Raw genomic sequence first — 27924 nt, forward strand, 5'->3', positions numbered from 1 at the left:
CATTGAAACTCTAGAACAGTAACTAGCCGGGCCTCTGAGATCACTTGCCTTTTTGAGAATTAAAGCCGTAACTCCGGAAACTGATTCAGATTGACATAAAACTCAATAGCAGCGGAAAATGTTTTCGACATAACATAAAATCTAGTCGTTTCATGCATTTTGGAAATATTTGGCATCGAAAGTACTAATTTGATTTCTGAAATTTCATGTGGTCCCCTTAACAAAAAAAGTTGTTCCGACTTATGTGGGAATTTCATATGTGATCGAAAGGTTCGGTCTATATTTCCGGAACCATATAATCGATCCGTTCGAAAATATATAAACATCTATGGCGATTATATACCATTTATAGACATCTATGACGTAATTATATTTCATTTGAGACTTTGAGAGTTTGTGAAGATCGTTTGTAGCGATTCTTCCGGGGCACTTCCGGAACTGTCTATGATGGTCAATGCGGTCGAGGAAACTTCGCTTGGCCGTCAGTGACCTAGAACTGCTAATGCAAGTTGTTTGACACAAAGATATATTCATTTTAGCGAAATTTTTACCTTTTTGCCTTCATCGAGGTATCATTTTGAATCGGAATTTTCTATGTGACCACATACCACAACCCGCAACACCGGAACCGTAAGTCAGATCAGAATTAAATTTAATAGCAGTTTACGGGATAGTAAAAGCTTTCATTTAAGTTTGGTCCAATCGGGCTAGCCATCTCCGAGAAACCGATGTAATTATTATTCATGGATATTTCTGCCTGGGCTTCCGGATCCGTCGATGGTGGTCAATGTGGCCAAAGAGACTTTGAATGACTGTTAGTGACATAGAACTACAAATCCAAGCAGTTGTGGTCACATTTTTGAAAAAATTTCACCTTTATACATTAATCGCTGTATCCGTTGAAATCGGGATTTTCTGATCGGGATCGGGATTCTGACCCTCAACGTCAGCTTCTTTGTTCGAGCAGCCTAAATAAATCGTCTAGTGTTGGTAGTGGTGGTTTCAACCGGTTAAGAATTGCACTGTGGACCACGTTTTCCGATAGTGAAAACCTACAGGTAACCCCCATTCCAAAGTTTAATGCGATCCGCGCTATGGTTCAATAGTTGAGAGGTTTAAAATATTCTCAATTCCTAAGCTTACAATAAAAACTGTCCATCCAAAACACGTAGAACTAATAAGGACGCACCATGTTGGAACAAAGCCCTAGAAAAGCTCAATTAGCAGGAAACTGTTAACCGGATTAACTAATTGGACAGAGATGAGTACAAAAAGTACAGTACAAACGCAGAAATTATGAAATCTCGAAGAAAGTGTTGGAGACTGATGAACGAGCGTGTTGAACAAACTTCCGTCATTGCAAGAAAATAAAAAGGTCGTACAAATGGGTTAGGCAGTGTTAAGAAGGACGATGGAACATTCACCATTGATTCCCAAGAAACGCTTAGTATCATGATGAAGAAATATTTTCCTGGTTCGTTTCCGATTAATAATATACAAACACAGAATCAAATTGAAGCAGAGCCTGACTCATATGACGCTGGTAACAAAGCTCACGAAACAATGGGTGCTGTATTTACAGACACAAAGGCCGCATAAACGATCAACTCCTGCGAACCGTTCAAATAGCCGGGGATGGATGGAATACTGCCAATAATGCTACAAAAATTCCATCAGCAGATAATTCCATACATGACGATAACCTTTAGGCATGTCTAATATTAAGCTATATACCCACAGACTGGAGATAAACAAAGATAATATTTATACAAAAATCTGTACATCACTTCCAAAATCCTTTAGGCCAATCAGCCTCTATATTTCTAAAAATAATTGCGAAAATGATTGACTTACACATTGAAGTAGAGTACTTGAAAAACACTGCACTGAGCGAATTTCAATTCGCATATCAAAGCAACAAACTAACAATAGATGCGTTACACATATTGGTTGGAGAGTTAGAGAATTTTATTGAAACAAATGATATCTCACTTGCGACTTTTCTTGACATCGAACATGCTTTCGGTAATAGTTCAATGCGGAATGCTATGAGGAAACATGGGTTCGATATTTACACAATAAATCTACAATAATAAATTATAAACTGTGAAATAACTTGAACGTTTGGAAACACGTCACTGACTGTGAAAACAAACAAGGGATGCCCTCAAGGTGGAGTTCTATGACCCGTATTGTGCTCATTAGTTGTAGACGGGCTATTGAAATCTTTAACTAAAATGGGACACGAAGTGATTGGATTTCCAGATGATATTTTAATCCTCGTAAGGCGAAAATATCACTAGGTTATGTGAAACAGAACGCAATTTGCACTGAACTGCACTTTGAAGAGCTGTAAAAAGGAGGTCCTGAACATAAATCCCTCCAAAACAATCACAATCCCATTCACTCGAAAAAAGAAATATTATATATAAGCAATTTTGCCCATTGACTTATTTACAAACATTTTCGTCAACCATTGACATCACTAATTCGTAATTGACTTTTTGTTTATCTTTCCGGTAGTTCGGTTATATTAAGCGATGATAGTGGCAGTATTTTCATCAATAAACTTAACTATTGTTAGTCCCAAGTCTTACTGGAACAACATTGTTAGAATTTGAGAACATTTGCTTATATTCGTTGTTTGTTGTAGGATGGGCTTATTATGCAAATGTGCAATTGCATGGTAACATAATCTTATCGAAATGTAATAGAAACTTATTGGTCGGATTTAGGGTGTACGAATACTAACACATTCTTCTCGCATATGGTTCTACGCGAACATCAGCTCTAGAACAACGATGAGTATTCTGAATATCTGCCAACGCTGCTACCGATCACAAACTATACAATGATTATTATCTACAAAGTGCAAAATCTATTCTCCCTCTGGTAGAAGATTCGTATTAACTTCATTAAAACTGTACCGGAAAAGAAACATTTTCGAAGCAAATTCCTAACTGGGCCGCACTTTATAATTTCCATAACCAACCCCCTTCCTCTTAATGAGTGTTCCCGCATAGATATTGAGCAGGACACTGGTTTGGTAGAACAGAATAACCTGATAAACACGAATGAATAGTGACTGTCGCCTTTAGAAAAATTGAAGCACTCGGTCGAGCAACTTTGTTGCCGTATGTGCGGGAAACATGTCCTCTCTAGGATTAATTCCCATTCATTATGATAATACCGTCCCACGATGGACTAGATTCTACCACATGCGCTGGGTCGTCTATTAGTGCTAATAGACAGTTGGACGACTCCCACAGTTTTACGTCACCAGCTCTCCACCGTTACGTACGATCTGAACATCGCCCAGCTTTCGTGGCACGTGAATTTGACCAGTTTATCTTTGCTTACTTTTTGCGCTTTACATCTTCTTGCGGATCCCATTCGCATCGGGAAGAAAGACAGGTTCCAGCGTGTGCTTTTGTTTTTTTTTCGAGTCGGAGATTGCTGTCGATTTCGAGAACATTGACCTAAACCGAAAGAATGCTGTTTTAATTTGCACAAAAATTTGGCATTCGCAGCAGAAAGGAAGATGTTACTCTCTTAGAAGCCAAGACAACCGCGAAAAGTCAATAACGAAACGAGTTTTTTTTCAGTTCGCCCAGAAGAAGAAAATTTATGGTTGTCAGTATCATTTAATTAAAGAGTAGGGAATGATCGCTTCAAACTTTAATCTCTTCTGGCTCAAGTTATTTATAGATAATGAAGAGTCTCTTGAGTTGAGTCATAATCATCAAAACTTTCTCAAAATCGATCTTCTCATATCAAAAGAGATTAATTTTCTTCATATTCTAACCTTTGATGATACAATCCCATTGCGGAATTTTGACCTTCTATTTTGACGGACTACGCAGTTGATTTTCAGCGTGTAGGGCAATTAAAATTACAATTGTAATAATCCTAACTGACAGTAAGATACATTCAATATCATGAACATAGAAAATACTCTCAGTCAATTATTATCAGTTTTATTATAGTATGTACATCAGCACGTCAAAACAGAAATAACCACCCATCATGTAACTAAAAAAAGCAGATCATTAATAATATGCTGATAAAAAGTTCCTCAGATCACGTGAAGGTCGTTCGTTCACCGGGTTTTGCTGCTGCAGGCGAAAGGCAATAAGCGAAATCGCCCATACCTGTAACATGATGTGGAAAATGGACAACACCGCGTACAGCATATATACTGGAAACTCCAGTTTTAATCAGTCGTTCGGCTATCAGTGATGGATGCAATACATTTACCCTCATACCTAAACCTAGGTGCTGTTCATGCATAAGCATGACACGATGGATAAGTTATGATTGGGTGCTTTTAACATGTTGCATGGTTGCTGGCCTGCCCGGTCGCGTCACTTGTAGCCAGAAGTTAAGTCATAAATCACAGGAAAAAAGCACTTCACTATCGCATCTACTACTGTCAGTGCCATCCATCATTTAACAGAATAATTTGAGCAGAATTCCAAGCTAACCGTAGTGTCTGTCGGGGCGGGGAATTGTACTCAGTTTTCGACATGCTTTCAAAGGCGCTTTTCTCCTGCTCGCTTATCTGTTGAACATTTTCGTAGTATGCTATATTTCACCCTAAGGAGGAAAATTTGGTAAAATCAAAATTTCTCACTAGGGTGAAAATTTGTTGGTAAAAACCAGTCTTTATACAGGAGGGCACAAATCCTTATTTCATACTATGTTGCGTTTCGGCTTCGCCTCATCAGAAACCGACACTAACACATTGTCGGAATAGAATAGCGCCGGCTTGACGCAAATCCATTAAAACTAAAACACACTATGTGTTTCAATCAAACGATTTTCGTAGATTTAAAACGTTTACGATTCATTTTTTCCCCAATGTACTCTACTTTTTGTTTCTAAGCTGCTTTAAAACCCAATTGAGTATTTGTGGAACTATGTGGAGTATTTACGTGACTATTTCGAGCGGAAAATTCGGGAGCATACAATTACTAGCAAAAATTAACTATATACAATCATCATGGAGGAATTGTAAAAAAATCCGCTTGAGTCAACTAGGAAGTTTGTCCTATCGATTAGTAGTAAACTGTAATGTGTTCTTGCGGCGAGGGGAGGTTATACACCATGATTTCAGTGTTTTGAGTTTGAGGAGAATTTGCACGGAAAATTTTTGGCACCTCTTATAAGTATTTTAACAAAGTTTTCTTCCAGTACATAGTCAATTGAAATTTATTAAATAGGCAACACTGGATTCGTACACGAACGTCAAAAGGATAAACAAAGCTCAACTTTGAACAAATATTCGAAAAACGTATGCGTCTTGTTGGCATCTGTTTTATAAGCTATGTCCCGTATGGACAATTACTGTGTCTAGTGTATATTTTCGAAGATTTCATAGTACAACTTTTTTGCCAGCAAGGCCGCTACAAATATTTTTAAATAAATATAGTAAATTTTTTTATTTAAGCAGCACAAGAAATGTATTCCAATTTGCTATTTTGAAAAAAATATTCCTTTAGCTCGCCTTATTCTTCGCCGATCATTTTTGGCGGACGTTTTGGCAGCGCGTCATATTTGTACAAAGCCATCACTGACGACTACCCCTGAGTTCTTTTCAGATAGTTCTTATTCCTGGGTATTTGCTCGCAAAATTGTGACAACTGAATCGATCAAATAGGCGAATGAAAGTTTTACTCCGTACAAGTCTCCGAGAAAAGATGGAATCGTTACAGTTCTACTTCAAAGAGAATATGAACTCCTTCCTTCTCAAATCAATCGACGTTTAATCGACCACTACATTTGGGATGTTAGCTTGAGCTAACGCCCGCTACACACAATGTAATATGCATATTAGTGGGGGAATCCTTTTTGGAAGCAGCACGAGGTCATGAAGTACATTCACATATCACTAACTAGATACACGCAATGTTTATCAACAGACATCTGTACTTATCTTTGATGCAAGTAGAGATAAGGAAACTGAGCGTCTGAGGATGTCCTCAAGGTGGTGTGCTGTCACCATTTCTATGGAACGTTGTCGCCGATGGCTTGTTGAGGAAACTTAATGAGCTTGGGTTTCCAACATATGGTTTCGCCAATGATTATCATATAATGATCACCGGTATTTGCATTAACACACTTTTTGATATGATGCAACAAGCCTTCATGTTGGACTATCAGTTAATCCACATAAAACTTGAATAGTGCTTTTCACGCAACGGAAGATTACAATCGAAGCTCATCCGTTGCAGTTCTTTGATCTGAAATTGTTTTCGCAGATCATGTTAAGTACGTTGGGTAATTCTTAACTCAAAACTTAATTTAACAGCTCATATCGATTTCAGATCCAAGAAAGCCTGCATGGCCTTCGGCCAATGTAGACGAGCTTTCGGCAAATTTTGGGAACTCAAACCCAAGTACGTTCAGTGAATCTACACAGCAGTTGTTAGACTAACACTGGCATACGGGTGTCTTGTTTGGTGACAGCAGAGAGAAGTTATCACAATCAAATCAAAGTAAAACCATCTTCAGAGGATTGTCTTGATGGCGATGACTGATGCGTTCTCGACAACACCTACTGCTACTCTGGAGGCACTCTTGAACATAAAGCCACTATATGTGTTTTTGAAACAAGAAGCATTTTCTTGTGCATACCGTCTAAAGGTTACTGCGCTCTGGAACAGTAACCCAATAGATCGAGAAACTAGCCACACAAGACTGTGGCCCAAATTATTACTTGGGACGCGTATACACTTACACTCACATGTAGCTTTCCTTTTAGAACTTCCAATGTGAGAATTCCTCCTCGCGAAGAATAGCTGTCTGGCTGAATGGAGCGATAACTTGAAGAATACGTAGTTTTGATCTGATGAAGCTTTTTTGTTGGAGGGCCGGGCCGGTGCTGGTATATGTGTCGTAAAATGAGATTAAACCAATTTCATTCGCTTGGTAGATACTGTACCGTAGTCCAAGCAAAAATCTTTGCGATTTTGTGTGGCATACAATCGGTACTTCAATAGAGAATTTGCATAAAAAGAATCTATTAGTTCGGCAGATTCGAGAATAAATTAGTAATTGAATGTCGAACTTAAATCCAAGAATTTAAAATTTCAATGTCAATGAATTTGATGCATTTTTCCAAGCACAATTTCAGTAACTCACTTGACATTACAAACTCAATTATCACATGGCTACTATTCAGCGTGCTGGGTATCATTCACGTGATCTTTGTGAATCCGATTACGGAACTTCATATCATTTGAAATGTAACTGCCCGGCAATAATGCAATGGCAGCCCTAAGTTTGCGCCGCTAAAACAACAAAAATGATCCATAAAAAATTGAAAAACGATCCATAAAAAAGTTGTCCATGTTCCATAAAACAAAACTGAAAATCCATAAAACAGTGTAAATGATCCATAAAAAGCGGTGATTGGATCCATAGATTATGTAAAATTGAACCATAAAATGGTCGCAAAAGAGCACTAAAATAGTAATAAAAGAGCAATTAAAATCAATCAATGCCCCATAAAAATATTGGAAATGTTCCATAAAATGATACATTTTGCGCCATAAATTAACTGACATTGATCCATAGAATATTAACAATGTACATTAAAACACGTCGATATGTTCCATAATATCGACAAAAAGGTTCCACGGTATTACAAAATGGAGCAATAAAATGTCAGAAAAAGTTCCATAAATTTGATGAAAATGTTTGCTAAATAATTTTTCTTGGTGCATGGAAGATGTAAAAATGAACATTAGAAATGATTCATATATCGAACGTTAAATTATGGTCCATGGATATTTACAAAACGATCCATAAGAAAAGAAAATGTAAAACGATCCATTAATATGTGCTTATGCACCAGAAAAATTAAATTTAATGAATTCATGCGAAATTTTTGCTATTCGAACTAATAATAAAGTTTATTACATTTGGTTGTAATGTCAAACTACAACAAACAATGCATACATTATAGTTAAACTTCAGCTTCCGTATCCCACTAGTCATCTAACTGACCTTAGCTAACCTGAAATCATTGTGGCAACTCTTTAAACATCAGGGTATTTATGATATTAGAGCGCTGAGAGTTATTAGACCACTGATACAGGCTGGCATGAGTCGCAAATACTATCTGAATAACTATCTGAAGCGAAAACGGACACTTTATACACGAACACTGACAAATGTGGCTACGCCACATCGCTTTCTAGTGCACTGTCCGACTTCGCTGCCGCTCAGTCGGCTTTTAACTAGCTATAGCCCCTATGTTTAAGTAAACCGGGCAAACGAGAGGACCACAGGTTTGCTTACAATTCCAGCTACGGGTTAATCAATGCCTCGTCCAACGGATCCTCAGCGGCTTTGCGCCGCTTCGGATCCTTGGCCTTGGATATGCGGCCAAGCCGTATCACACTAGCTCCCAGTATAAGCTCCCTTGTTAAAACACTGCCACTGTTATGAGAATTATTAAGCACAACTTATTTTTTCAGTTTACCATAAAATTTCGCATGAATTCATTTAATTTATTTTTTCTAGTGCATAAGCACATATTAATGGATCCTTTTTTTTCTTTTTTTCTTTTCTTATGGATCGTTTTGTAAATATCCATAAACCATAATTTAACGTTCGATATATGAATCAATACATAGCATTTCTAATGTTCATTTTTACATCTTCTATGGACCAAGAAAAATTATTTAGCAAACATTTTCATCAAATTTATGAAACTTTTTCTGACATTTTATTGCTCCATTTTGTAATACCGTGGAACATTTTTGTCGATATTATGGAACATATCGACGTGTTTTAATATACATTGTTAATATTCTATGGATCAATGTCAGTTAATTTATGGCGCAAAATGTATCACTTTATGGAACATTTCCAATATTTTTATGGGTCACTGGTTGATTTTAATTGCTCTTTTATTACTATTTTAGTGCTCCTTTGCGACCATTTTATGGTTCAATTTTACATAATCTATGGATCAAATCACCCTTTTTTATGGATCATTCACACGTTCGTTTTACAATTCTTTATGGATTATTTTAAATATTTTATATGCCAAAGTACATTTTCCCATAATGCAATTGTGTATCTGGATTTTTGGTTCTCCTTACATAGATGAACCAATGTACAAAGATCTGAAACTCAAGGATATGCTATTGTTCCTAACCTAATGAGTAAAGTGCTATAGTTTAAGGCGTCTGAATGGCAATATCTCTTCGGGGGTGTTGTGGTTCTGTTATCTCAATATCCCCTGGGGTTGTTGATATATCCGCTCATAGAGAAGTGTCTTTTATTCCTTTGGGAGTGAAGAATATTTCCGTATTATCTATGTTCTTTGTGTCATTATTTTCCTTATCCCTAACCTTACCACTTCCACCTTACCACTGATGAAAAGACAAATCACAGCAAGGCACAGATTTCCGATAAACATTAGGAACGTACCATTTGAGCCAGTCGCTACTAATTCCTAATTCCTGAAGTAGCGACTTTGGTTGATCACTTGTGCTTGAAGACTTGCAGATTTGCTTACTTTGTACGTTATAATCATTTGCCACTGCACATCTTCGAAATCTATGTATTTCTCTCCAATTGGTTGCGGAGTATGTCACCACATCAGAGAACTAAACAACTCGTACAGAATTGGGAAACGTGTAGGAATCGTAAATGCATTTTTGCCTTTCTCATATAAAGAAATGCTACGCAATCACTCTGGAACTCGACTTTTCAATCAAGACCCGGAGTAGCGAGCGTCATATATCATTCGACTTAGTTCGTCGATATCTACTACTGAGAGTTTCTCGGCCGCGGAATTTCTCCTCATATTTATGTTCGTTAAGCCATTCAGCTCACAGTTTTGACGTGATCTACTCGGGTGTCGAGGTCGGTCCGGCGATTCCGATTCGGTGGAGCAGTGACGACCCACCGATGGCACTTCAAGCTACCTAATCGATCTAGTTCTCGGTGGTGGAACTAACCTGCTTAAGGGCTTCCCGGGGTCGGTCCGGCGATTTTGGGTGGAGCGTGGCATCCGGCATACGGGCGCCTTAATACCCCGCTTCCGTTGCATCGACGCGAACTACTCGAGCTAGTCCCTGGCGGTGGATCTGACCTACTCCACGGGGCGATTACCTATTGTTCCATTCATCCACGCGTTTGATCATCCCGCTATTTTCGTTGCTAAGGCGACATAATTTGAACAATAGTTTTGTTAGTGACGTTCCACGTATTTTCATCGCGATAAATTCCGTGGAGATTCCGTTGCCCGATCAGCGGGACAATGCGCATTGCATTAAGCCGAACCACGGGCAATCAAAAACCACGTGCTCCTGTCTCTTTTCAAGGTATGTGCACTCCGGATAGAAAGGGGACTCTGCATACCCGAATCTATCCAAGTAATTCCTGTAACAGCCATGGCCGGACAGAAACTGCGTCAGATGTAAATTGACTTCTCCGCGATTCCTCATAAACACATTCAAGATCAATCGATGTTTTTATTTTCCATTACACTTCCAGCACTACCATGAGGAATTGACGTCAACAAACAGCCTGAGCGTGCACGACTTGTTTCTTCTCGTTTTAATTCCTAAAAACCAGACAACCGTACCGAAAAATTGGCATTGATACGCTCGCCAGGAATGCCCTCTTGTTACTGCTTATCGCCGAATTATTCGGTATGATTCTAACCAAAGCTGTGTTCGCTCGTGTCGTCTTGTCACATGCATAATCGTCGTTTCTATTAAAATTCAATCGGACGTCGATTATCACGCGCAATAGCTTCACCACAAGATTCGAGTCGATTATTTAATCTCCGACCGTGATTGCCTGTTGCACTACCTTTCGGTTGCTAATCAACATGACCTCTGTTTAGGATTGCAAGATTTTTCTCCCGCATCCAATCTTCCACGGCATCTATCTCATCCGCGGTGAGCACCTTCACCTCTTCTAGTTATTCCCTGACTGCTTGGAGCACCACGCCATCCAACAAATTGGCAATCTTAACTTTTCTGGGAAGGTACAGCTACAATACTCCATCGTAAAAGGCGTTTAATGGCGCCAAGTTGAAAAAAGCCCCAAGGAAACCCCAACGTAATTATCATTCTTCTCTCTCTCTCTCCCTTTTCTGTTTTGTTGATCAGTGTTTGGTTCTGAACAAACTTCCCATGAACATCGGCAAGTTTATACCTGTGTACAAAATTTCGTGCACGCGTTCGACTTGAAACATGCTTCGTCTCGATGTACAGGTTCGCCTCGAACATCGAACCCAAGCTAACGATGTGCAAACTCTAGTTCAAACATCCGTGTACATACACCGGATGCGTACACGAGAACGACTGGGGTAAGGCAAAAAGAGGCTAGTGATGATGAGAGCGAGAAAGAGAAAACGGATGCCATGAACCCATGTATACGCACACCGTGTACGTACATGGGATTCGGTTGTGCAGGCGAACATGTGCACGTGTTTTGGTACGAATCATCGTGAATAAGTTGTACACTAAGTGTGGGTTTAATATAAGCACAGAACCAGAGCGAATATTGTGTGCAAGACTGGTTCTGAATGTAGCTTTTCAATATCCTGCAGAGGTACTCAGAAATCCTCATGCGATGCGGCGAATGGGTGATTACTTCCCGGGTGTTGAAAACATTCTTCACGTCTAAGGTGACCACCCCAGAATAGCGGCATCTCCTTTTCTGTTCTTTTTTCCGTACTGTCTACGCAGTTTCCACCACCGTTCTGATGGCATCAACTGTAGACCTGCCTTTTCGGAAACCGAACTGCATGTTGGACAGACCGTTCACACTCTCTGTGTATTTAGTAAACCTATTCAGAGATATTCTCTTTAACAATTCCGCCAAAATCTAACAGATATATTGACCTATACATCCTAGAAAATCTATAGGATGTTTTACCGGCTTCGGCAATTTTACCAACTTCTGTCGCTTCCAGTTATCGGGGAAGCTACCTTCGACGATGCAATTCTACAGCTTAGTCCTGAGCATATTTGGGTTCTCCTGTATCGTTGTTGTCAGTACCATGATTGAAATACCGTCTTGTCCTGCGGCCTTCTTCACTTTCGTGACATTTGTCACCTCGATCAGCTTTTGGTCGGTTATTCGAGTTTCTTTTTCATAATCATTTTCCCCAATGTACGGTGCCAGTGGCCGTATCGTTGGTTCATGCTGCGCTAATAAGCCTTCGATAACAACCTTCATATTCTACGGGCGTCTTTCATGCGGTTCAGTTGGGCATTTTATCTTCGCCATGGCAACTCTGTAGGCGTCTCCTCAAGGATTCACGTTGGCTTTGATGCAAACGTCTGCAAGGCAGGCTTTCTTGTTTAGTTTAGTTGGTTTGTTGAGAGCGGTTCTTGTAGCGCGGTACACCCACTTACGTTCCTCTCTTTCGGCTACTTCTTCTCCAGACTTGGAGTTTACTTACAAGTTGATCGGAGATCGTCGTATTCCAACAGTTTGGCGCAGATAAATTAGAATTTATTACCTTGGGGACATTCCTGCGGGTAGTCAATCTGATGCTTAATTTTAAGTGTACGGTTTAGATACTAGAAAGGAGTTCCCCCATATCGCTTGAGTTCCCGGTCCAACTGAAGGCATGAGTATAGGCTACTAGGACCGATGGTAGGGACTTCCGGATGTGCCCGATTCATGATCGCACGAAAGGTGGGTGATCCTTGAGACCGCGTTAATTAATTAAAGTGTTAAAACGTTCCCTCTATTTCCGGGGTGTTTTAATGTTGGCGAAATCGCGAGCGTAAGTATGTATGGATAATTACAATTGCATGTTCGCGTTTGTGACAAGGTTTGTGTTATCGCAAAGGCCACGAGCGTTTGTACTTTTGGAATGAAAGAGATCGTGAGTGTATATGAGAGAATTCATTGTGTTAATGAGCGTTAATATGAATATAATTTGAGATAGAGTAAATAAAAAAAAACCCGTCGAATAAAGATAAAAAAATTAGTTATGGAATTTTCGTTTCTACTTCGTCTCATTAGAAGCCGACAGGACTAAGCTAGCGCCGGATTGATGCTAGCTCCAAAAAATTGAAACAACAATTGTGTTCCTGAGCAATCCTCTAGTCAAGCGTGCTGAACTTGTTTAAATGCCAACAAATGAAATTTATTTACCATTAACAACATGTGCATTCTATTAGAATGCTGCCATACTATGCTGATCGGGAATAAATTTTTCACGTGTGTCGCGTACTTTAATTTATTCAATCCGATCTTTCCGCATGCTCGAATGGTCAAATTGAATACCGGAAAAGGTGATCATCTAACCATAGGAAGAAAAAAATTGTACCCGAGCCAATAAAATACCTACTATTCAATCATATATGCCAATTCTACATCCTTTCCCTGGCCTAACTGTCTCAGATGAACACATACACCGATAGACACACGACTAGCACATAACAATTGCACATTAGTACTAAAAACTACAATTATTACTACACTAACACTAATAGGTTTCTACTTTTATATTTCTTTAATGGTTGCTCGTTAGTTTGAACTGCTACACCCAAAACGAATCGTTGAGAGCGGAATTGATTCTGTTTTTTTTTCGCCCTCGAACTGTGTGCGAAAAGCTCCCAAACGATGCATTAGTGTTCAACCAACCTCATACTTGTGGAATACAATATCGTACCCCATAGCTACACACTGTTGGCTCATGTAGTGCAGGGATAACTTGAATAACACATACCATCGTCTCCATACTGTCTCATTTGTGATCACTGCTGCAATGATGCGAAGTTTATATAGCCCATTCGAACGACTGCTCATTATGTGTCGTTATGGCATAAGGTGTAAAGCAGGCGTTTTAGCGAGTGGATGTTTGTCGGTTCCAGTCTTGATGCTACCCGTTAATCTTTTTTTCTAGTAAGCCTTAGTTCCCAACACATACATACAAACAAAATATTAATAACAGCGGGGAAATAGTACAAAGCAAAATGCGTCAATGGCGATGCTGAAATACCGACGCGGCGGCGGGATGCAAACGATATTATCTCACTCATCATAAGTGTGAAGCGTTATATACGCCATTATACTACTCCACCAGTGTGTCGTCATGGTACGGGCAATAAAGAGAGAGGTGTTTTTACCGATTAGAAGTTTGTCGGTTCTAATCTTGAATCTGATATAAGATTTTTTTTACTAGAAGTTTCAGGTCACGAGCTATTTATAGCAGCGAAGAAAAGAATGAAACAAAACAAAATGCAATGCAGCAGCAATAGTGATGAGATTGCTTGTGGTGGTTGGGTGGGGGGAATGTAAGGTGTAGAAGAAAGATACGAAACTATATACTAACAAAGTTTCCTTGTGTGTGAGTGTGTGTCTCGTTTTTTTTTGCGTGAGCGTTGCGCTCATCCCGAATTGTGCGCGAACAGCTCAATGTTCAAAAAGAATTGCTTTTGGGAATGAGATTGTGAGCCCAAAAACAGAAAATCTGAGCTCACCGTTTTGGGTGTACAAAGTATGAAAAACACAAAACATAAAAAAGGCCCATAAGCCTTCTCGGTCTGATCGATGCAGCACTATCGCTATCACTATCACTAAATATATGTATAATGCAAAGTAATATTACATTCAGTACTAAAAAAAATCCATGTTATCCATGATCCCACTTGGTTTAGTGAAATGTATATGAAACTCGGAGGCCCTAGATCGAAGTCTCCGGGAAAATCCCGGAGAGATGAAAACTCTAATGTTACTGCTCAGATTCCCGTAATAGCTGAACTATGCGAAAGCATCTTGGGATTGAAGCTATATTGAGCTGTATATAGTTTACAATATACTCGCGATTTGATTCCGAGCAAAATCTAGCGAGAATTTAAATGTGACCATTACCGACTATGCGGCAACCATGAATCTGACTTTGTTCATCGGAAGCAGTAATATTCATTGCTGCCATCCAAACTGCACTCAGTGAAGTAATCATAACCAATTAATTCATCACCTTGCCATTCTCCGCTAAACAGTACGGAATTATTAAGCAGGATGTGCAATGAATTTTAATGAGTACAAGTTAATTTCAGTTGTTTTTCGACCAGTATTTATGTGTGACCTCGTTACGGATTTTTGACTCTTCAAACATTTGGATCTTAGTTTTTTCGGAAAACTTGAATCAACTTATTTACAAGCTTAATGAAAGAATACATTAATGTTTTGTGCACACGCAAGATTTTAGCATTTTTAATTAAAAAAGTAATAAAAACTTAAGCTCATAAACTAACTGTGTATTAGATTGTCCATTTAGATTTTCACGGGACCTAGATGATTCACAACATAGTGATTCAGCTGAAGCGATTGACCATCACCGGTTTCACCGAATGAATTTGCATATGCAAAAATATGAGGTGGCATATTCTTCATTCCCTGCGGAGATACCGCTACTGCAGCATGATCAGGCTTGTTTCGAATTTCACCAAATTCAACGAACTCTATGGCACTAGCGTACCAACTATTCAGTGTGGCTTAACTCAACCTATAGGTGCATTGGAGGCCGTTTTAGATGACCATAAGTGACGAATCGTGCGAATGCCAATGCTTTACGCTTGTTCCATAATAGATTGGTTCCTGGGTGGAACGCCTCAAACTGGTTTTCGCAGTAGGTACCGTCTTACCGTGCCTGTATGTTAAGTAATAAAAAACTAAGTGTGATATCATCGCTGACTCGTTTGCTGCCATGCAATTTGGCCTGGATGCATAAAAAGACCGTACCTACCGTCTGGTGTGTTTGGTTTCGAAACGCAATTGAGTTCCACGTTGAGCGACTGATTGTTCTGACTGACTGTTTCGGTTTCAAATTCGTACCTTGCCCACGGAACTCAGCTGTGGCCAACTTCGATACCGAATGGTAGAAGTTGAACATACACGTGATGTGATGCCTTCACAGAAACTGGTTTTCTGACTCTAGTAAACAGATCTTCGAAGGAAACATACGACCCAGTACGGGGATGGTCGAAGGGGAGTTCTGAAACAGCGAAGTGCCAAATCCGGTTTTCATGTCTGTATCGACTTTTGAGCCCTCCACATATAGCGGATTATTACTACTACTACTATTAATACTATTCTTACTAATGTATGGAGAACTAAACGAAATGGTTCGCAAGAACACCAAGTTGCAGCATAAGCGAAAACCAAACCTTGGGGATTAAATCAATCCATACGCCGTTGTTTCTTGCCTGAGGTGGTAGGTACGCATGATTTGTGTTTTTTACTAGTGCCATTGAATTTAAATCAACATACATACAGCACTAGCGGTGGTATCATGCTGACACACTTCAAAGTCAACTTCGTTAACAATGCTCACTATTATTTATCAATGGGAACAGGGAGTGACAATAGAGAAGGTATCTATTCTCACTGCGCTCCATTCAATGAAGGTCACTGCCAATTTAGCGATTCATTCTTCCATTGGCACTGCGAATAAATAGGTTTGACTTTTTAATATATTTTCACGATTAATCCTAATCTACTCGTTGCTCTTGCTCGTTACTTTATATATTGTCAAAGAAGCTCATATGTACATAGACAGCCGGTCTAAAGTTTGGGCTTATTTATTAACATTTTTCATTCTACTCAATTTTCTTGGAAATCCAATTTTGGGCTAATTAAAACTAGCGTGTAATACCTATTCAGTGTTCATGTAGATCTTAGGGGAATGTTTTTATAGTGAGACGTTGTTTAGGTGAAATAATGAAAAGGAAAAATATTGTTCTTTCAGTGTAACTTTGGGAAAATTATTGCTTTTTCGTTAGACTAATTAATTCTACTATCACTTGTATCTACACACACTGCGACTTCCGGAGGGTAAAACTATTTCTGAAAATTTTTACCTGCTACGTGGATGGAAAAGTCCTACTACGTGGATGGAAAGTCTTTATTTTTGCCTTTCTCATATAGAAAGGATATGAAATTGTTGTAGATTTGATTTAGTGATGTTTATGTTGTATAATGAGTCTATATTAGGTTGTCCAATTTAGCATGGCAGATGAAGAATGGGTCATAAGCTATGCAATGCGACACCTATGTTACTTTTCACAGAAACTCCTCAGACTTTAATGCGGTAAAGATAACAGCAACGTTAGCGAGGACATCTGACACCACAATGCCAAGAAGACTGGAACGTAGAACAACCACGCTAAAAATCGGAAACGTGAGATGAACCGTAGCTTTAAGGGCCTATGCCGAAACTCTGGCTCCAACTCGTAGGTCAATGCATATTGTGAGCCGCTCTCACAGAACAGAAAGCATGGAAAGCTTAGGTTCAATGACACGGAGCCAACAAGTCGTAGTCGTAGTAGTCGAAAACAACCACATCGTTATTCTCAACGACGGTAGTTAGATATTTATCTGCGAACAGACGAAGTCCACCAACAACGTCATTAGTTGCTCGCGAGTGCTGGAAGAATCTTGAGGGTGGAGTGTTCTTACCGACCCTTGCAAAAGTAACCACTTTCCTATCCAGGTTACATACGCCCAGATGCCACTTGTAACAACCCGTCTACGATCGGGCAGAATGGCCCCGCCACGAAGGGACCGCCGACGACTCAAAAACCAGGACGAGTCATACAGCTCGGAGAAACGCACCAGTATCTTCAATTTGGGCGCAGTTTCCTGCATCCCCAGGACAAGTGGAAAACCTGCCCAGAAGTCAGGTGAGTCATCAGGGCACACCGAACTGCGCTGAGGGTTTTGAAGAACACCGTGGACGAACGTATGGGTCGTCAGTGAGCTGATGACTTCAGAAAGTACCAGCCGGACAAGATTTTTTAACACTCGGAATACCAAGGGGGTAAAAAAATGGGAACGCTTACTTTGACCGGTCATATCTCAGCCGTTACATAATCGATTTTAAATCTGTCTTCACCAATAGAAAGATATGTCTTTTGTGAATATGTCAAATTAAAAAATAGAAGAATAGAGTTGTCTACCGTAAGTTACAGTAAAAGAGTATAACAAAGTCAGTGAGAAAAAAAATGGGAACGCTTCTTTGACTTGCAATATCTTAGCTGTTTGCTCACCAATTTTAATTCTTTCTTCACCATTGAATAGAATCTTTTATAAAAACAGTGAACAAAGAATGATGGAAAACAAATTTGTGTATCTGAAGTAATTGTAAAAACAGTAATTGGGAGTCAGTACAGACGAAATGAGTTTCTCTGTTCAAACAAACGTATCACGACCGTTTGTCAACCAATTTCAATTTTCCTTACACCAATGCAATCCTTAGAGCTTCTAGACTTGTAATATATGCAATAAATAGTAAATTTTCAAAAAGTACTATACTTTTTCGAGTTTTTAGGAGATAGGATTTTTACAATGTACGTGGCATACGGTTGATTGAAATTCTTTGCGACTTGTTAGTTTTACGGTTTGAAAATTACCTGTTTACTCAATAGTTCTACATATTATACATGGATATTATTATATCAAAATGTTTGCACAAACGTGGAGAAACACATTATTGTATGTAATTTACTAAATAATAGAGTATGTTAGGACGATTCAGTAAATACGAAGAAGTTCAGAATTTTAAAATATTCATCATATAACTTTAAATTTGAAGCGATGACCTATACATTTTAATACACCAGTCGATTGTAATTGATGGCGGCTACAATTTCTGAAAAAACACATTTTTATATTTTCTCAAATAATAGCCAAAAGTACGTAGAAGTACAGAAATTTCATTTAGTTGGCAAATAACGTCGAATTCAAAGCGATGGCCCATATCTTTTTATATACCAATCGATTATAATTGATTTTGGTTACAATTTCTGGAAGAACAATTTTTATATTTTCTCAAAAAATAGACAAAAGTACGTAGAACTACAGTAATTTCATTTAGTTGACAAATAGCTTCAAGTATTCAAAGCTATCACCTATGCAATTTATACACCAATCGATTGTAATTGATTTTGGCTACAATTTCTGAAAGAACAAATTTTTATATTTTCTCAAAAAATAGCCAAAAATACGTACAAGTACAGAAATTTCATTTAGTGGGCAAATAACGTCGAATTCTAAGGGATGATTTATACTTTTTTATACACCAATCGATTGTAATTGATGGCGGCTATAATTTTTGAAAGAACACATTTTTATATTTTCTCAAAAAAATAGACAAAATACGTAGAAGTACGGAAATTTGATGTAGTTGGCAAATAAGGTCAAATTCAAAGTGATGGCCTACACTTTTATATATATATACCAATCGATTGTAATTGATTTCGGCTACAATTGTTGCAAGAAGCTTTTTGTTGTCAGAACATAGGGACTCCCTGTATGGTGGTCATGGTCCTATCCGCTCCATGTCTACCCCATTTAACGAAGTATATGCCGATACCGATTTCGGCATATACTTCGTTAAATGGGGTTTAAAAAGTTGTGGTAGATGGAAGACAAGAAAAGATAATTAAAGTTCCAAAAATACACATTTCCTAGAAAAAAGAGTTACTAGTTGAAATGAAAAAAGTAGCAGTATGTCCCTGTGCATTTAAGAAGATCAAAAAAAGTTCTAATTATTTTTAGCCGTGAAACTCCCACCAATTGTACAACACAGATTTATTTCTAATCAAAATCGACGGAATGATTAGTTCTTCATTTTGGGGTAGTTTCGAAACGTTTGGTATTTTCCAAGATCCGTAGGGGAGACCGGGGCTAGTTGGCGGTGTTTTCAGTTCTCATTTCTTACCGCTTTGATGTTGCTAGATTTTTCAAAATAGAACACATGGCATGGAAGGGCAGACTGTTGGCAACATCTCTGAATTTTATTGAAATGTTTGATGCATTGTCTCCATTTTTAGAGACAAAAATATGTGATGCGGAAAACCTGCCAACTTACCCCGACCCCGGGGTAAGTTGGCGGTATGTACAGATACACCATAAAATAATCAGTCAAATGGAGAATCAAATACTTCATGGGTCCCTTTGGAACGTGCTGAATGTGTTCTCAATAAATCTATATATTAACCGACATTTGCTATTATATTTCAGTCTCAATACCCAGGAATATTGACTTTGACGCGTACTTCATATTCAATAGCAAATTTTCGAAATTCTTCATGCAATTGGCCGGAATAAATGTCTCCTACATTGGCGAGATACACAAGAAAAAGATTTTCTTACTTTAGAATGAATTCCAGAAATAAAAATTTTTGACGACTTTTTTTGCACTGTAAATAGTACCGCCAACTTACCCCGCGAGCAGCACCGCCAACTTACCCCAACCGCATATTTTATAAAAAAAGAACCTGAAATGAATAAAATTAAAGATATGAACAAAATGAATCAAATGAATCAAATGAACCAAATGAATCAAATGGATCAAATGGATCAAATTAATCAAATGAATCAAGTGAAGCAAATGAATCAAATGAATCAAATGAATTAAATGAATCAAATTAATCAAATTAATCAAATTAATCAAATGAATCAAGTGAAGCAAATGAATCAAATGAATTAAATGAATCAGTTTAATTTAAGGGTTCAAATGAATAAAATGAATGGAATGAACAAAGAAAATAAAATGAATAAAAAATAAATTAAATGAATAAATGAAACAAACAAACCAAATAAACAAAATGAAGTGAATTGACAAAATGAATAAAAAAGAAGAAAATGCATTGATTGAAATGATGAATTTATCGATGTTGTAAGGTTACAAATTATTAAAAAAAATAAATTGTGTCAAAAGAATTATTTGGATGAAATGAATAAAACTGAAAAAATAGTCAGGTTAATAAAATGTTCTTCATTTTAAACAAAATGTATGAACTGGAAAAATGAATAGAATGCATTGAATGAAAACAGTGAATAAAATAAGTGAAATGAATGATATGACTAAAATGCACGAAATGAATAAACTGATCAGAGTGAATCCAAGTGATGAAACGAATAAAATAGATTAAATGAACGCAGATGAACAAAATTAATAAAAAGATGCTGAATGAAACAATTAATTAAAATGCAATGATCATTTAAAGTTAAAGTTAAAAAACATTTTTGAATAAAATAAGAAAATAGATAATCCAGATTGTACGAATTTGAGAGCCATTGCATCAGAAAGTTATGAAATGAGTTTGAAAATTTTATCTTATTTAATTTTATTTTATTTTATCGAGAAAAGGCTAATTAATATACAATGGGATTTCTAGGGCTTCTATCCTTTTTTTGTTTTAGTCTTTTCGTTTTCACGCTTCTTTACTTGACGGCGTCGTTTTAAGATTATTTAGTGTTTCAACATTATTGATAGACCTTAATTAATTATCAGGAACCTGGAACGTTCAATTTGCTTTGGAAATCAAAGTTTACTTTTTGGTCGTATATTCCCGAAAAATATTGTGCAGCATAGAATTTGCTGGTCCAGTAATTTAACGCGCAACTGAATATAGTAAAGTGAGACATGGTCACATGACACATTCTTTCGTGACGTTTACAACGATTTGACGAATCTTCATTCGACAAATATGTCATAACTATATCAAATGAACGCCTACATCAAAACTTATTACAGATTCGGAAAGTAGACAAAATCTCACGAAAACCCTTTGAACAGAGAGGAAAAGATGGAGAATGCGATTCGTAAAAGAGACAAGTAGATATTTCAAAGTTTTCATTTGAATTAAAATAAATTGTGTGAAGTGTCTAGGCTATGTCGATAGCATAAAAGGCGTGCATTCAGTTGATTATAATGCAGTCTCTTTCCAGTCATCCTTATAGCTTGCATATTGTTTCGTTCGGAATTCTCGTTCAGGAAATATGGATAAATAAGCCCTGTACAATCCAATCCTGTGAAAATAAAAAAATGGTTCAAACTGTCAGGAGGGCAAAAATGTAGTCAGATCAACTATGTGTCCAATGCATAAACTCTGATTGTAAACCTCGCTAATTTACTTGTACAATATGGAAAACTCGAACGAAACGTGTGCTGAATTGTTCAATGCCTCACTACTAATTGTGACTTCCATTGAAACTTCAATTGAAGTGTACTCAATATAGAGCAGATATGGACGACGATAAGTTAGAAGACACCTTGTACTTGCATCCCCCATTGAGAGTGGGGACTTTGGGAGACTTATTTTCCCGTATCTAATTCGTGGATATTTTTGGGCTTTGATCCGTTATTTTTCATGAAAGTTCATACCAATATAATGTATGTGCATTTTCAATAATATCATCACAAAAAGGTGTTCTTAGTTTTCACATGACATATTTGAGTATATGTTTTATTCAAAATTCAATAGAGATACGAAGAGTTGAAATATCGCACGTGGAATGTCCCACCTCCCAGTTAAGCCACATATTTTTCTGAGATAGCCATGAATTTCCTTTATTATAGTGTTTATACAAGCTTTGAATAGAACAGAAATAAATTTGAGTTGATGTAGTTTTCGATAGTCACCTGTCTACCCATAGTGCAACGTTTCGAAATGCCAATTTAACCTAGAAAATAGTTATAGTTTTCCCATAAGGCAAATATTTTGCAAATTTGCTCGGACTACAAATATTTTATTTGACATGTAGGATGTATTATTAAACTTGTTTCCGCGAGTCTCTTGTACACTAAAATGCAAAGAAAATAATAGGGTAACAGACAAAAAATAGTTTTGTTTTCTCAAACCTTCACAATTGCATCGCACACATGAAATTAGCTTGAATATTAATAAAGATTAGCAGAGAATCTTATCACACAACTTAGAAATGGATAGAGAAATAGCAAGATAGATCTGAGTCGTGACAGTTGCCACCAACATGAAGAAAGAGAGAGAGAGAAAGAGAGAGAGAGAGAGAGAGAGAGAGAGAGAGAGAGAGAGAGAGGGAGAGAAAGAGAGAGAGAGTGAGATAGAGATGGGGAGGGCATGTGAGGCCATGCCAGACCTTATTTTCATAGGTATATTATGCGATATATTGATTCCTTACATCCTTATTATAAATAATGTAAGTAGTATTTTTTGCGCCGTAACCAATATAATCTAAATTTTGCAACGAGCTAATTTTTGCTAGAGTTTTGGGATTCAAAAATACAGTTTCTTTCGGTGATGCCACGAGTATAATTGTATGAGAAGTCTTATCTCACTACAAGGTGAATTACTTGATGATCTGTATAGTTATATACCATCCAATATTTACTTCACGATTGAACGCAACGCCTAATCCAAGGGATAAATACATGAACTCTAGAAAAAAAATCACTATGAACGCATTATTTTGTTTTTGAAGTGAACTTACATATTGATTTTTGAGAAATAGTTTAATTATTAAATAGGTAATTCACAAAATGTTTTCAAAATCGAATTCCTTGAATCACGTAGATGTGTTTTCATACTCTGATGTTCAAAATCGGTTTAGTTTTGCCCCTAAAACACCAGTAAAGCAATATTCTATATGGAACAGTCTCCTTTTTAATTAGTGAAAATTGGTAAGCAAGGAATAGAAATACAAAATGTTCAATATCTCCGTCGCGTCGCGGATTTTGACAATATATAGCTTGATAGAAAGGTATTTTTACAAGGTTACTAATTATGTGCAGGTTGTGGGACAACGTTGCTTTGTTTGAAAGTTATTTATTAAAAACCTGCCATGTTTTGATAAAATGACCTATATCTCAGAAAGTAAACAACATATCGAAAATCAAAAATAATAGTGTCAAATGGCAACGGTAGGCCTTTCATTAAGATCGGTTCAGCCATTGCTGAGATAATTACATGACATTTTGTACATACATACATACACACACATACACACACACATACAGACATTGTCTCAATTTGTCGAGCTGAGTCGATTGGTATATGAAACTCGGCCCTCCGGGCCTCGGAAAGTTTTCAAAGTTTGAGCGAATCCTATACATTTCTTTTGTAAGAAATGTAAAACAATTTAAAAAATAACTTTTGCTTGTGGATAGATGTAATATCTATACGGATACTGAAAGCTCATTTCACGCACTGTCGAAAAATATATTCATTTACGAAATAGATTGAAAATCACCCTAAACAACACAAAGTGTTTAAAATTTAGGAAAATTACTTGGTATGCTCGAAAACACAATATCGCCCACAACTACCACAAAACAGAATGTTTTATAACCAAAACACATTGGACAATGGGTTTCACATAACTTGAGGTACATAACGAGGGGCAGCGCTATATGTCTAATAGAAACTGAGAAAATGGGATTCCGCCAACTTACCCCTACCGCCAACTAACCCCGGGCTTCCCTACATGTATTGGCTGTGTATTAGGGTGGGACATTGTTATATGGAAAAACGTAATCATAACTACATCAACCGAGCACAGCTCTTTTTTAGTTTCTTTTGGGGTCCCAAATAACTGCAAAATTTAGGGTCGATTGGTTTTGACCCGGCGTAGCGCATTGCGTTTGAAATTTGCATGGATATTAGTATAGGAAAACTTACATTTTGCATTTTCAATTCTACAGACTGCAATTATTCCTGCAGTATGCCAGCAATTAGATAGAAGTGTAGTCCAGGATATGCTGAACAACTTTACCGAAGGATATATGGTGTTAGAATGTTTCTAAAACAAGTTAGAGCTGTTCAAAGTTTGATAGATCAAAATAAATGCCAAAAATCATTTTTTTGCCAACACTGCCGGTGTACCAATGATATTTCATATAACACACAAACATAACATCATATATTTTAGATTTACCATATTGGTTTTTTGGCATACTGCAGGAATAATTGCAGTCTGTAGTATTGAAAATGCAAAAAAGTAGGTTTTCCATACTAATTTCCATGCAAATTTCAAACGCAGTGCGCTATGCCGGGTCAAAACCAATCGACCCCAAATTTTGCACAGTTATTTGTGACCCCAAAACGAACCAAAAAAGTGCTGTGCTGAAAAAAACGATCATTTTGCCCCACCCTACTGTGTATGTGTAGACTAATGGAAAAAAATATTTGAGATCTTCAAATGTTTCTACCCTTCCACAAATTCTCAAAAACAGTATCATTTTTTGCCTCCTAAAAATGGACACCCTTAACGATCATACAAAGATCACCATCAGTGTTCAATCACCGTTATAAACATGCAGACAACGCTTCTGTATGAACTGTACCCTGCGCGCCTTAATATTCTTGATGACCATAGAAATGCAAATCGCAAAGTCATGTTATAGAAGTAGATATGCAGCTCACATAATGCCAACGTGTTTTACTCAGTGAACTGTCGACTGGTAACATTGGACTGGCAAATCAAACACGACCCTCGAAAGCATGACGTATGCGGCTACCGTGCCACTGTTATTGCATCATTAACCTAAGATCATGGCGAGGCGATATCTGCACGACGCATAATCGGGAGAAAGTTTATGAACTCTGGGCAAAACCATACGTTGACGCCTGGTACGGTCTTCAGTTAAGCCGAGTGCCTCCGCGTAATCTCGGTACGATCAAATTATGCTGAACTACTGGTACTGACATTTCCCTGCCAGAGTTCCCCACCCCCCTTCCTTGGGTGCAGTTGTTTATATCTTAATTTGAACTGTAGCAAACACTATATAAGCGTGTCATTGAGTGATAATCAAAAATAATGATGTCTTTCTTTTCCGTCTTTTCCGCAGAAATCATTTGTCGAACTTGCTGCCATCCACGTGAAAAGGTCTATAGTCGAAGGTAAGAGATATGCAGTCTAAATCATCACATTTGCTAGGGTAATTATTGGACGTGCGTCGTCATTACTGACAACAGGAGAGCCCAGATGCAAGTCTAAATAATTGCGTTCAAATGTACTACCTAATGGCACGGCACATTTGTAGTGTAACTAGGTTTTAACCAAATTGCGTAGCGAATAATTTGATTGGAAGTGTGCTCCACTGCCCAGTGCAATTGCTAATCGAATATTCAAGTCTCGCTTTGGTTGTAGCGTTAATCTGTAAAAAAACAGTGATACATTTTTCAAAAATCGGTGCTGAAAAAATTTATCCGATTCTTATAAATTAGTTTTTATCGCCAGCTTTCAATCGTGATTGTTATTGTAACGATATACATTTCGGAGCAGAACTTTTTAAGCGATTCTTATGCTGAAAGGCCCCTTTCAGATCCTTGCGCTTGAAGTTTACATTCTAAGAGCCGATTTCTTCACCCTCGCTAACCTTGTAAACCAGGTCTAACGGTAATCCTGGTTCAAAATAAACCGATAGTGGAAAATCGGCTCTAGTATAATTAAAGAGGGTTTTGCGGAGCATGTACTGTCCTTGCGACTTTTATTTTTAGTCGCTCAATTCAAATTATCTTCACTACAAATCCTATCACTATAGTCCTAGAGTTAAATCCGCGCGCAGAGAATCAGCTCCAATAGAAGGTTTGTTCACACATGATCCTAGATTTAAGCTTTGGATTAGGGTAATTTCGGGAGAGATGCCGCGTCAGGAGAGATGCCGCACTCTCTATATCTCGTATATGGGGTTACTTTTATACGGTAATATGATATTGTGAGTTTGTCTTTCGAAGAATTATAACTCTAGAGATGTAAAATAATCCATTTTAATGACTCACGAAAATTTGATTAATGATTTTGTGCGTTCAGTTGCATCACGGAGTGCCGAAAATTTTTCAGCACAACATTAAAATTTCGTTTTTTTAAATTGTTCGATTTTTTTTTGGTAAATCATGTATCGGTTGAATAGCTAGGACCTTTTAGAAGGCATTCTGATCATGAGCACGATCATCCATAATTTTAGAGGAAAATGGCGTCGTGTGGCATCTCTCCCCTACAATTGGGAGAGATGCCGCATCAAAATTGCGAGTGAGATGCTCTCAATGGAAGAAGATGCATAGCTAAAATGTATTTTTTTCACCCCGGAATGTCATTAAATGATCGTTTGCGTCAGGTATAGGTTCTTAATAAGGTATATCCACAAACTAACGGACCTAACACAGTGACATATAAGATTATAAGTCTATTTATCTATATATTTAAATGGGCGACATGTATCTAAGTATTAGTTACTTCGGTTTACTCTTTAAAGTTTCAGGCACTAATTTTCGTGAACGCATTGATTTGTAGTGATGTCAATATTGAGATAAACGCGAAAATTTGAACGAATTGATGCTTTTTCAAAATGAATCTTTCAAGAACAAACCTAAGTTGTATAAATTCATTGGGAGAAACAGCCAAACAGTGCTTTTAAGGAACTTCTACTAACACATAGATATGTATATCGTACAAGCATATAGATAAATAGTGTCCTGAATTAAGTTACACCAACTTAACCGTTACACAAGGTTGAGAAAGAAAAATATTTTTAAAATATTGAACAAAAAATGATTCTGGAACTGGTAGTACCCCCTTAAGGAAAGTGAAGGTGCTAGCCGATTTATAGGTGCAATCAAACTTCAGGAAACTCAGCTGAAGACACTGAATCACAAAAACATCAATGAGAGCCAAAAAATACTTTTGTTCACCATTTTTCAGTTTGTGACCACGGTGCGGCGTCTTACCCGCACATGCGGCATCTCTCCCGCAATGACCTTTTTTTGTAAAATGTTCATGGAAATTTGATGATTTTTTTTCATTACAAAAACCATTTCACAGTATTTTAGAAACTTGTCGCAATTAGTAAAAATCATTTCATCAATTATTGAATGGTTTGCTTTGATGCAGGATCGATTTTTAAAAATCTCTCCCCAAATTACCCTACGATCCAAATCTTGTTTTTCTATAAAGTAGGGTCACTGTACCCTAATACATCTTAGCACCTGCTGTCCCCTATCTATTGAAAGCATAAGTTCAAATGGCAGCGTAAATGAGGGTACGTTGTAATCTAATCACTATAAATCGAGTTATCAACGAAATAATGCGACATTCTGACAAGCATCCCGGTTAATGAAATGGATATGGTTCGTGCACCCTACGTTAAAGGCGAAAAACTAGATC

At 37.6% G+C, this 27924-nt stretch overlaps 1 protein-coding gene across 1 annotated transcript in view; it reads left to right on the forward strand.

The window, feature by feature from the left end:
* Nucleotides 1-27924, forward strand: part of LOC131682066 (uncharacterized) — a 311928-nt gene that overhangs the window by 141704 nt on the left and 142300 nt on the right. Inside the window, exon 4 of the mRNA XM_058963245.1 lies at nucleotides 25610-25661. The gene's annotated coding sequence lies outside the window, so the exon portion shown is untranslated. The remainder of the gene's footprint in view (nucleotides 1-25609; nucleotides 25662-27924) is intronic.

This window comes from Topomyia yanbarensis, chromosome 2 (assembly GCF_030247195.1).
Source record: "Topomyia yanbarensis strain Yona2022 chromosome 2, ASM3024719v1, whole genome shotgun sequence".
NCBI lineage: Eukaryota > Metazoa > Arthropoda > Insecta > Diptera > Culicidae > Topomyia > Topomyia yanbarensis.